At 37.8% G+C, this 13,232-nt stretch overlaps 1 protein-coding gene across 3 annotated transcripts in view; it reads left to right on the top strand.

The window, feature by feature from the left end:
* Window positions 1–13,232, top strand: part of VCAN (versican) — a 113,211-nt gene that overhangs the window by 56,039 nt on the left and 43,940 nt on the right. The gene's annotated exons all lie outside the window — the stretch shown is intronic.

Below are 13,232 nucleotides of genomic sequence, written 5' to 3'. Positions count from 1 at the left end.
TATAGTTATTTTATAATTAATTTATTTTTTGAAGGAACACAGTAAAAATTCATTTTATGTCTTATCTACCTTAACTATATGCAATGCTTTTGAATGGTTATATAAGAAACTGTTTTCTCATTGGTTCTCAGCCATAACATCTTTGAAGCCATAACATATCTTTGAAGAACTTATCCAACAGAATTCATAATTTATGGAAGACTTTTGGTTGGTTTTGTCAGGTTTGTGTTTGGTAGAGTTTAATTAAAAAAATCAAAAGGCAGAAGTAGTTTCCTTGAGATGTGCCATATCATTATTGGACTTTTCATACAGTGGATTTTGTGTCTTTATTCACTTTATGCTTATTATCCTACTTTATATTTACAAGATGTAAAACTGCACAAGTCATATCAGTGGTAGCTTAACCTTCTATTTCAGAAAATAATAGTTCTGTTATTTTAACATTTAAACACTACTTTTGTTTCCGTGGTATAGTATCATTATTTTCTCTGAAGCTTTAGATGTTGCCGGTGTCTTGGAAGTCTCAATTAAATGAGACAAGTCCGGTAAGTCAGAGCAGAAGGGTAATTTCTGAAGACTAGAGTTAAGCCACATATTAAATACGTTTGTACCTGTGGAAATTTGGTTAATTCGGCTTAATAATTAATAGCTGGACTGTGTAGGAGTAAACTAGTTTTGCCTGTTACATTGTTGAGTTACACTACAGTTTATTGTATATGGGGTTGTGCTGGGTAGCTGTATGTTCCAGGTGGATGGAAAGAAGTAGGATGGTTTGGGAGGCTGTGGAAGCTTGGTGTTTTCTTCAGATAGTGCACAAAGTATATGATCCAGGATTTCTCTGCATATACGTCAAGGATAGTCTTATTTTGTACTTTTTTTCAGAATGGCGTGGGCATTGTGATTCATTAAATTAGGAATTAGTTCAAGCTGGATTATCTAAAGAACAGTAGATCAATGCACAGCTGCTCTTCATAGCTACTCTTGCTTTCACGTGGGTGATCAGGTCCTTAGGACAGACTTTCTTCATGATTTGTCTTCTGCATCTTCACAAACTTTCAAAGCTGTGCATGCATTTTCCAGGTATATATATGTGCATACATGTGTGGGTTTTTAGAAGCAGTGTTGAAGCTATACATCCTTAAAATTCTGCCTTTAGGAATGATTTAGTCTGTCAGCATAGAAAAAAAAATCTTTTTCTTGAAATATGAAATTCTCTATATGTCAGTGTCTCTGTTCTCTTTAAACATAAAGGGATTTGTCATGTATCTAGTGCAAGGTCAAAAAGGAGTTTTCTTTATTTTTCTGTTTTCAGAATCTGACAGCGGAAATTCCTTCATTTAGCTATCCACAGAGAAAAAGCACCCTGTACCTACTTACCACAAGTTAAGTTAGAGCTGCCAAAGATTTATTCTGTCTGAGGATTCAGACTAGTGTTTTCTTTTCTTTCTCCAGAAGTGAAAGACTGCATCTGAAAAACCTGTCAAGCCCAGTTTCGCTACATTGTTCCTCAGTCCATAAAATTTTCTTTGTGCTGAAGAAAATGTACAAAGGAGGTGCTGAAGAGGAATGAATTTGGCAAATATTAGTAACATATGCCTTTCACAAGGATGTAATTCAACTTCTTATTCTATCACTCTTTGTTTGAAAATTGATCTGCAGTCATACAGGAACTACATAAACTGTACCTTTGGCTTTTTGTTCTCAGCTAAATGGGAACAAGAAATACAGTTTTCATCATTACATCTCTCTGATAAAACAAAGGTTTTTCCTCCTTTGCTTTGGCATGTTTTCTAGGTAATATAGCTTAACATTCTTAAATAAAATAATCAGTGAGGGTTATAAGCAAAAGCCCTCATGATTTTCAAGTCGAGTCCAAAAGTGCCTCCTAAGAAATGACAACTTGCTTACCAAAGCCCTTCAAATAATAGCTGTTTCAAATAGGAATAATAATGAGAGGTTTGCTGTATAAATGGCATTGTGTATAATTAAATATAATATTTTCCTTTTTGTGTATGCACAAGTGTTGGAAATATTTATGAGATTTTTTTTTTCCGCATCTTTCTTCACCTCCTTGTTATTCACCTTTTGCCAGAAGCAACAGTTTAATAGTGAAGCAGGGCTCAGTGGAAATATGGTACCATGTTTTGTTTCCTATCAGCCATATCACTTAATTACAGTAAAAACTTGCTATTATACTAACACGGCTGAATATTACTCTCTGCAGCTCCATTTACCATCTGTAGCATAAGCATAATAATATTTAAGTGCTCCATGGGGGTGCTATTAGGCTTTGTTAGTTATGAGCAATATTTTATACTCCTTGTGGAAGAGAAGGGTCATGCCAGACAAATGGAGTTTTGAGACATGCAGACGTTTTTAGTAGTTCCCAGCAAGCAGGACAGAGCATATCCCTTGCAGTGTAGGAGTCCTTTTGTGATCAGTGGGTGTCCTACCTCCCAGTGAAGTGTGGTGAGAGCAGCCCACTGCTGCTCTGGGTCTGATGAGTTCACCTGTGGCCATGCACTGGTAGAGGGAGAAGCAGGAGGGATTTCTTGAGCCTTTCTTCTCAGTCTCAAACCCTTGCTAAACTGGCACCAACTTCACTGAAGCACTTTGAAGTCTTTGGCTGGAATGTGGTGTTGATGTATGGAATGTGTTATGGATGTATGGAATGTGGGGGATATTCTTCTTCATTATTATTGTGGACTCAAGCTGCACTTGAAAGATGTTGAATGTTGACTGGGTTAAATTCAATTAAATATAGTGGCAAGGATCTTAGGCTGTCTGAGACACACACACACACACCCTTTAATATGAAGTAGTACAATACATAAATGAAAGCTGATATTACACATTTTCAATTTTTAATACAATAAGCCCTTAAATTTATTAGACCAGAAGAAGTTTCTCCTAGAGGACTTCTTTTCTTATGCCATCCAAGAGGTAAATAGTTATACTCCTAGCTGTTAAAATGCATGCTTGCAATCAATTAAAACTTCCATAAAGGAAGTTTCAGTTACTTTTAGATAAAAAAATTTACCCCTGGAAACAGAAGTAATTTCAGAGCCTGGTGGAAGGTCAAGCTCATTAGCTTAAATTCTGGAAAAATGCACTCTAGTGCTGAACACACCACTCAATGGATTAAGCTGCTTATTTGTATAAGAATACAGCAGTTTTTATTGAGAAAATGTATTGTACAAACAATCCATATACTTCCATGTGAGCAAGTGTGAGGCAGGTGCACAAATTAATGAAGGATATAAGGCATGGTTTTTCTGACAGCCTATGGCACATGGGCAGATCTAGGGCAGGTGTTCCAATTAATGAGGAAAATATATTTGTGCATTGGGAAACATCCCTTTTTATGCTACAAAAAGGACCATGCACATGTTTCATAATGGAAGGAGCTTGGGACTTGATTCACTTGAGTGGAACAACGGGCTATTCCCTTGGGATCCTGATCGTGTTGTGAAAGTGAGAAAGCAAAATAGCCCTGTGCTGTGGTGTGTTATCACATTAGCAGCTTTCTATTGCATTAGATAGGACAGAGGAGTTTGTCTTTCACTGCAAAGATCCAAAACTTGCCACCTCATGCCCTTTTATGTTCTCAGAGCTCCTATGTATTGTAGAGGTGAAGGCTGATGCTGTTGCTGGAAGGTAATGGATTAGCAGCTGAAAAAAAACCAAACCTGAAGGAACTTTTCAGCTTATAAAGCTTTTATGAGCTGAAAAATGCTTGTGGGGGTGTTGTTTAACAGTGGTTGAGGGGATGCTGGAAACATAACTCCTGTCTGTATCAGGAGTAATTTGCACACCTGCATTTTTTGGAGACATTTAAAAGTCTTTACTTAGTGAATATGTTTCAAAGTGCTTATTGGACCCTGGGACTCACACCAGCTCTGTCTGGTTTCTTGTCCCCTCCAGCTTTGAACAGAATGAAATTGCAGGAACTTGTGCTTTGTCGATGTGGAATTTTATGGAAAGAGGTTACAAACCTTTGTGTTTCAACATGTAATTCTCTGACACGCATATTTCTGTCTTAGCAGTGTAAGAGGGCATGTGAAATTTGAATGAAATGCAGAATGGTAATGAGTCATAGTCATAAACCTTAACAAAGAAGGCAGAACAGAGTCCTTTCAGGTCCGTCTTAGGCCTTGTCTTAAAATTCATTTAATCCTGTTGTCTTCACAGCTCCTTCTGGAGGGCTGTCCCATATCGTCGTGGCTCTCTTTAAGTCTGATTCTAATATCTAGCCTGAATTGCTTCTTGGCCAGTTTATACCCATGTTTATTCTTGCCAGCATTGTCTTTAGCTTGAATAGGTCCTTTTTCTTCCTGACACTTATCCTTTGATACTTTTATTTCTCTGTTCAGTTATAGAGAATAACCATGTCCCCTTTCAGCCTTCATTTTGCTAACTTCTGAGGGGAATGTGTGCGTGGGAGAGTGGAAATGTGCTGGGAGCATGCTGGGAGGAAAGACGCTGGCTCTGTTCCGGAGGCTGTGGATGTCAGGATGGTGCTATCACCAGACCAGATGATGGTGTGGAGGGACAGGAGCAGCATGCCTCGCAACACTATTTCCAGGCAGCACCTCACTTGCAATACAGCCAGCTTAAAAGCATGCAGCATGTAGACTTGTATCTGTCTGCACCTGTATCCACATTGTTCTCTTTTAAGTTATTTTATTTATGCCCACTGGCAAATATCTATCTGGACACTGTTCTTTGTAGTATATGCACATGTGCTACGTACAATTTTTGGTGTACCTTTCCAAAAATACATGTATTAATTATTGTGTTAGAGAGACTGCTGCTGAAGGTGAGGAGACTGTCTTTTATGTGCTGAAATCACCATTTGTTTTTCTTCAAATGAAAAGTATATGCTACTGAAACCTATTCTTTATTCATAGGGCCTATTTCAAATCAAAGTTTATTGTAAAGGAAAGATGCTGTCTTGCATTCACTGCATTCTGCTGATTTATGCAGTGACTGATAACACACCCAAGTGGATGTGTATGACTAGGACCTCCCTGCCTGGGCAAGCTGTTTGGCTTTCTTAACAAATGCTTAATTCTTGATATCACTGTCATGCATTTAAGAGAAGAAGAGTTCCAAATATACCTAAACATTGCGGTGAACAATGTACCATTTAATTTGCAAGTACCTTTCAACTTGTATGCATTTGGACGTGGTGTTCTGTGGCCACAGTTTATTGGTATTGTGCAACTAGACTGTCCTAAATTAATTTCTGGCAGGGTGTTGATGCAATAGTAAAAGTGGCCTCACGTGGGCTGAACCAACTTCCCATCTTATTAAATACAAAATCTCCTATTTGTTTAATGAAGGACTGGGCTTGTCTCCTTATTAACTTAATGTTCCAGCTGACATTCAGACTATGGCAGCTGCTGCTCTTCATCAACCCTGGAGAAAGGCTACATTCCCTGCTGCCCTGAGCGTGCTGCAGTCAATGGACATGGTCTTATTTCACTGTTTGAATTAGTAATGCGGTCCTTCCTGGTAGTGTTTTGTTTTGAGCCCTGGGCTTGTGTGTTCAGCTAAGAAAGAAAACCATCTAGTGGTTTTGAAACACATTTCCAAATGAAACCGGTTTGTCAGTGTCCAATAGCTACTCAAGTAATTTTCATGCCCTGAATGACCAAACTCTCTGTGTTATTCATAAAACCTGGCATAGAGACAGCCAAGTTCTCTTTTTGTCTAGAGTAGCTGAAGTGTTAAATGCTAAGTAACGTGGTCAGATTCTGATATCATCTTCCCCAGTGTAATTGCACCATAGTAATTCCAATGAGGTGATTGAGAGCAGAATTGTTGTGGGGATGTGGGGATGGTAGGTATCAGAATGTCTTCATAACATTTACAGCCTCTGGTTCATTTTACAGTTAGGTGATTTTTCCTGCAGAACAAATCTGTATCATGTATTTAACCCAAACTAATAGACCTGTTCTTAATTAAACCAGTTGGAATTTTTTTATATTAGAATACTCATGTTGTACTGGTGATGTGGAGGGCTTTTTAAAATAGGTTGGACACCATCACATATAAATCATATTTAAAATGTAACAGCAATGATGCTCTGCATGAAAGCAAGCCCTAATAAACAAGTGATTGTAATAAATTCAAGCTTTTTGTACACTGCTCCTTTTTCCAAAACAAAGGAAAAGAAAAAAAACAACCCCATATCCAACAGAGACGAAACTTGTTACTTAGAAAGTTTCACAAGCTAAGACTGTGAATTAATAAGTAGTTTTAGGCCACTATTGCTGCCTCTTCCTGAAGACTTATTATAGAACAATCCTTTCTTTTTTCACATTCCTTTATAGACTTCCATAGATACAAGGAACAGTGCCCTCACATTAAATACTGTTCAGAGGATGCCTACACATTCCCTGCTGTTTTTGCATTGTTTCCAAGGAAACGTCTCAGATCTAGACATAGGGATTACACATTTCTAGCTTTCTTATAGCTCTTTGTTTATTCATGAGAGAAATGAAGGAATTTTATTCATAGGTACAATGTAGTTTTTCATACTTCTGTTGTGAAGGAGAGGAATCCTTTTAGAAGTTTTGTTTACATGTGGAGAAAGTCTTAAGAAATCCTATTGCAGAAAAGATGAGCTGTCTTTTATGTGGAAACACAGTATGAATTAATTTTTTTGAGGAAAGTGGTTTTCTGTACCAAAGTTTTCTGAATGATCATCCTTTTTTGCCTCTTTCAGAAAATATTATCTACACCATTTTACTTTACATAAAATGATTCATTGGATACAGTGAAACTCTGAGTGTACACAGGATGTGATCCTGGAAATATAAATAAAGATATTTTTAAAAACGGATCAAAGGCTAAGGATCTTCATAGAAAATTATTCCCTTAATATACATCACTTGATAATTAGCCTGATAATAGCACTTTAAAAATATTTGTTGGCTATTCTTTCATTTTGAGTATGTAGTTTTCAGTTGTCTTTTTTGCAGTTGTTCTTTGCACATTTTAGATTTAATGGCTGAATTAATCCTTGCTAATCCAGCTAGTGGTTTTGAATCTCCCTTTTTCTGGAAGTGTTTAGGTGATAAATTTGATCAATAATATACATAATACCTGCTGATGTCTTTGAAGATACTTGTGAATTATTTCCTGGCACAAGTCAGGATGTGTTCAGAGTGTCTGCTGCATATTTTGTGTCACCTTTGGGAACATGTGAAATTATTTATCTTTTTCTCTGGAGTAATTTACATTTTTTTAAAAACTGCTCAGTGAATTGTATTAGGACTTGTTTGACCAGTCCTGTATTACTATTTGCTTAAATGATGAGAATTCAATATAAAAAATTGCATAGAAATTTCTCTTCATTAATGATTAGAGCAGAAATCCCTGAGGAGGAGAAATGCAGTTAGAATTTTGTTGCTGATCAGGAGCAATATTATCTTCCAGTGGTCCATGCCTGCTTTGGTATTACCTCTGATGCACTTCATTACTTTTTTGTTACCCAGCATTAGCTTAAAGAGTGCATAAGAAACATTAATTTTTAACTTTTTAAACCATAATCTTGGATTTTTCATGTAGTACTTCATCAAGTAAGAGTTCCATAGTTTCAGTGGGAAGTTTTTGGCATTAGCAAAAGAATTTCCATGTATTTGATGTAACTTTTTTGCCAAAATAACAGCAAAGGATATGCGTATGTGTACACAGAGTAGCATCAGGATTTTTTATAAGGTTTTATTGTGGGATTTTGTCTAAACTCTTTTTTTCCTTTCTTGGAAGTGGTGAGTGAAGTGATTCTTGGGTTACTCATGTATCTACTACTCAGGCTTGTAGTGAGTTTCCAGTGACACATTCAGTTAAATATTAAATATTACAAACAAAATTCTTGAGTCCTTTGGAAATGCTGGTGCACTTGGTCCAACTGACAGGCAAGGATAAAGACTACAGGATATATCCTCTGGTGAAACCAGGTAGTGATAATGGGGTTGTAATGGTGAGTGAACCTGGAAAAAGCTTTTCGGTGGTTACAGTGTCTTTTGCCTTAGTGCAGCTACTCCTTTTCAATGCTTGAAGAAACCAAAGTTAGTGTAATTTCCCACAGAGTTTATTGGACTAATCATCTGAACAACTAAGTTTGGTTGATTTCATGCCAGCAGGGAGAAGGGCACTGATGTCAAACACATCACAGTTTGGAGATTACTAAATTGCAATAGATAACAAAGACACTGATGCTTGTTTTTGCTGTTTGTGGGTGTTGGATGTAGGAGTGCAATGTTGCCAGGTGAGAAATACAGCTGAGCATTGCAGTGCACGTAACAGATAGCAGTTTAGCACAGTATTGAGTTACCAGGATTACGAGATGACCTTACAGGGAATAAGCTAGTTGTATACTCTACCCTATGTGACATAGAAACACTGTGAAAATCAGTTAGACGGAAGTATTTCTATGTCTCCAAAATGTTACTCAAGCATTTATTTGTTCTTACCTAAACCGAATTATTTGGCTTCTTGGGCTACATGCTTCTTTTTCAGCTTATTCTGCCCACATTCAGAGCCTGTCAGGTGGGAACTAATTCTGAGTCAGTAGCCATGTAACCATGTCAGTATAGGATGGAGTTTGTGCTAATAGGTTTATAGTCAAAAGTCTGTCCCCCTCTGCCATTTTTTTTAGTGCTGCACCAAGCTTACCGCAGCTAAGGATCTATTTTTGACTATAGTTGGTTGAAAACTTTTCCTCTCAAGTATTGTCCAACAAAAATGTCTTTTTCAAAAAACAAGTGTTTCTAAAAACAAATTAATATTTTTCCAAAACAAATGTTCCATTTTTTCCAAGAAAAAAATACTTAGGTAGAAAAAGTTCTGCTTTTAAAAGAAAAATGAAGCCATTTCCCGTTTTTATATATGCATGTGATTATATGGTTAAAAATAAGCTCATGTTCTCTATGCATTATATGTTCTTTTCCCAGCTCTGAGCAATGAAATGGTTAAATATTTACAGGTATACCACAGCTTGCTCTCAGATAAGTCTTCTCCAGTTATAAACTTCTACAATATTGCTGCATCAGGCTTCCTTTTCTGCTCTGCTCTTTTTTCTATTTCATCTGCTGTTTATATGTCTCTGCAGAGTTCAGGAAAGTGTGAGGATCAAAGGCACTCCAAAAGTTGATCCAGGTAGAAATTATGTATCAAAATACTGTTTAGTACTTATTTTTTGAAAGGCTTTCAAGCACATGACGCTGCACTCCTTTTCTTAAAATTGTGTCTGAAAGAGGGAGTCATACTTGTGTCACTCCGTCTGCAGCAGCGGGGTTTTTACAGCCTTATGTTGGTTTAACTAAGAATCTGGTTTATTCCTAGACTGCTTTGGATGTTTAATACCCAAAGGAATCATGTTTATTAACCCCTATAGCTAAATTTCAAATTTTTTTCTGCTTTTTTTCCCACAAGGCAGAGCATGATGCTCAGAATACTCCATTAAAATGGCAATTACAGAATCTACTCTGTGTCTTCTGAATAATATTTGCAAAACACAAGAGTCAGATCTATGTGCAAAAATCCACGTGCCATGTATGTCAATATTGGTGTGCATAATTACTCTAATTGTATATTCTAAAACATGTATTTGCATTTAAGATATTATGAAGATACTCTAGTAACTTGAGTTACTACTGCTACTGCTGTAGTAACTCAAGTCATTTTGCACAAGCAGATGGGTCCAGGACAAGGGTGATTTGCCCCACAATGGACTATTCCAGCAAAGCTTTGGTCATATTTCAATGAAGAAAACTAAAGCTTAAAGAAAGATTTGCCATGACAGCATGAGTGTATGTTGCCACATGATTAATAGCTCTAAATATCTCCCTCAAAGTAGCAGGGACTGCAGCCAAACAGTGTATCTAATCAGCTGTGATTTTGAGTGCTGGCTGCATGACCAGTGGGCTTGTGCAGACATGAAATTAAAAGTGTGCTTATGAGGTACTTGAAAGATGCTTCGAAAACTGTAGGGGATAAAATATCGGAAAAGCATCATGCTAAGTGGCAGTACAGATACATAAACTTCTCCAGATATCTGTAAAAAAAGCATTGTGGGGTAGATCAGGTGGGGTAATTATCACTATAGCTTTAGTTCTTTGAACAGTTATTCAGAACAAAGCCATTTTGCATAGGGAGGATCCTCCTGAAAATGTATGTTTCTTTTTCTTTCTTTTCCTTCCTTCCTTCCTTCTTCCCTCCCTCCCTTCCTTTTCTCCTTTCTCTTTCTTTGTTTTTTTCTCGCTTTCTCTCCTTTTTTCTTTTTTCCCTTCCCTTTCCTTTCCTTTCCTTTCCTTTCCTCTCCTCTCCTCTCCTCTCCTCTCCTCTCCTCTCCTTTCCTTTCCTCTCCTCTCCTCTCCTTTCCTTTCCTTTCCTTTCCTTTCCTTTCCTTTCCTTTCCTTTCCTTTCCTTTCCTTTCCTTTCCTTCCTTTCCTTTCCTTTCCTTTCCTTTCCTTTCCTTTCCTTTCCTTTCCTTTCCTTTCCTCTCCTCTCCTCTCCTCTCCTCTCCTCTCCTCTCCTCTCCTCTCCTCTCCTCTCCTCTCCTCTCCTCTCCTCTCCTCTCCTCTCCTCTCCTCTCCTCTCCTCTCCTTTCTTCTTTTTTCTTCCCTTCCCTTTTTTCTTTTTTCTTCCCTTCCCTTCCCTTCCCTTCTCTTCCCTTCCCTTCCCTTCCCTTCCCTTCCCTTCCCTTCCCTTCCCTTCCCTTCCCTTCCCTTCCCTTCCCTTCCCTTCCCTTCCCTTCCCTTCCCTTCCCTTCCCTTCCCTTCCCTTCCCTTCCCTATATATAGCCACGTATATAAATGCTTCTGTCTGTCTTAAAGCTTGAACATCACAATATTTTCTGGGTTTATTTTTTGCCACATAAAATTCCTCCTTTGGGACAAGTTACATAGATTAAGAAAGTAAGATTTAGCACATGCCTACTATGTAAACCAACCTTTATTACTCCTACACTAATCTGATTTCAACCTAATTTTTTCCAGAACTGCCACATTAAGGAGTATACTGTAAAATTGCTCCTAAAGCCAAATATTGTTGACATTACTGAAGAAAGGGATGGGGGAAGGAATATTCATTACAGGCCATTTCACATCTGAGCAGCCACAGGAGCAGTGAAATTGTGGACATTTGCTTCAACATTGTAACTGTAGTATTTTGACTTTTGCCTCAAATTTTTGTTGTGATAGGTCATTTTTGGCTCTTCTCGGGGGGGGACATTCTCTTCCCATGTTAGTAGGTCCAGAACTGGTTCCTTCTTGTTTCATCTGTGTAATGGCAGAAGCATTTGAGGTTGCCCCGGTGTAACACGGTGTAAGTGTAACCAAGGGATGGTGGTGAAGTGGGCTAGGAAAGGGCAAGACCCGTTGATATCTCACTGTTTCCACCTCAGTTGTGGAATACCAAACATGAGGTCAAGGCTGAAGTCATTTTGGTGAGCAGTTAGTTTCTGTCCCAGCCAGCTCTTCTGTTTACTGCCTGAGCTGGTGAGTTGTCCTGTGGAGTTGGACTTTTCTCTATATATATCCAGACAGACCAGCTAATCCAGATACCGTGTGACTGCACAGTCTGAATTTTTGCTTTGTTTAGGATTTCAGCTGAGAAAATGATTTATTGCAAGTTGTTTGGTTTTGGGTTGTTTAGCCCTGCAGAGTTTTAGAATTGTCTTCTTCATAGGCAGTAAGTAAAATGTTGTCATTGGAAGGATGCTCGTGTCAGGGACCGCTCAAGAGGAGACACTGCTGGCTGGAGTGTCATTTTGTTAATGACATTGAAGTAGAAAGGAAGTGGGAATAGTTGTCCTCAGAATATTTTATGACAAATATTCAGTCATTACCCAGGGAACCGTATCCTCCACTTGTTGGGGCTTAGCCTTGACACTGCAAGGCTGCCATTTTTAACAACTTGACATTTTACTCAATCTGTTTTTTCTTAACAAGTTTACTGCTGTGTCAGGGGGGGAACACAGGAAGCAATGAGGCTGAAGGAAACATCAGAGATTGCCAGAAGGCTTCATGATATGCTTTTATAATAAAAAGGTTCCTTTCTTTTTGACATGGTTTTTGCATCATCATGTCTATTACTTTAAAATTTGGCAGGGGTGTTTAAGCGCAGCCATGCAGGTCAGAGCCCTGTTCAAAACAGATGTCCACATAAGCGACATCCACTTTCCACAGGTGTTTCTGGTCATAGCCAACAACTCTGTCAAGATGGAGCTTGGGGAAATGGTATAGCTCTACAAAGGCTGCAGTTTAGGAACATGCCAGCAATTGATACTCAGGTTTTCAACAGGACTGTATCTTGCTTGGAAACGGAGACACCCAAATATGGTAAAGCAGACTGAATAAGTGAATTTGAGTAGGCAAGACTGACCACCCACCTTGAATTACTTTCAACTCCTACCCAGCCAGCTGTGAAAAAATTACTCTTTTCAAATACTTTCTTCCAGAAATTTACTTGAGTAGTTGAGATTTTTATGCAAGGTCAATTTATATATGAGTTGGTTTTTTTTTTACTGCTGATGAGATTTAAAAATGTGAACTTCTCTTTTGACTGTCAGAGGGAGAACAAAACATAAATTATGATAAAATTTAGAAGGTTAAAAAAAAAAAAACCTATTGAAATGTGCCCTATGTCCTTAAGCATTTCTAAAGGGAGCCAAAGTTAACAAAACTTTTAGAAATATATATCCATCTGGGAAACATTTTTAAGTGAACTAAATAAAACCTTTTTTTTATTTAGACTGAACAGTAATCAAGAATTGGATTTTACTAGACCTCATCATACATACTAGTCATGTTAATGTGAGGTAGAAGGATTAAAATAATAAAAAATTGAATTATTTCTGGACCTTTCTTTGTTGTCTTTTACTTAGGTGTGTATAATAGTAGCCATGTTTCTTTAACACCTTAGACCAGTTCCTTGGCAGTATTCCCACCTTCTCCTGACGGGGGAGATGGGGTATGCCCGAAGCACTGTTGCACTTTGACCGTGCTTAGGTAGGTTAATGATATTACAAGATGGCACAAGTTAGAGGAATTGCATGTACCAAAGGCTGACACTTGGAATTTTCCTTCAGCAGGAAATGTCTGTATTTCAAAATCTTATTTCTTTTGAAATGAGATGAAAAGAACAATTAAAAAAATCCCTTTTCTATGAAACAAAATAGCCCCAAAGATGTTATCAGAATGTTTTATTTCTGTAAAATT

The sequence above is a fragment of the Aquila chrysaetos genome, chromosome Z (assembly GCF_900496995.4).
Source record: "Aquila chrysaetos chrysaetos chromosome Z, bAquChr1.4, whole genome shotgun sequence".
Classification (NCBI taxonomy): domain Eukaryota; kingdom Metazoa; phylum Chordata; class Aves; order Accipitriformes; family Accipitridae; genus Aquila; species Aquila chrysaetos.
The sequence above is the reverse complement of the archived record's forward strand: the minus strand, read 5'-3'. Positions and strand labels throughout refer to the sequence as shown.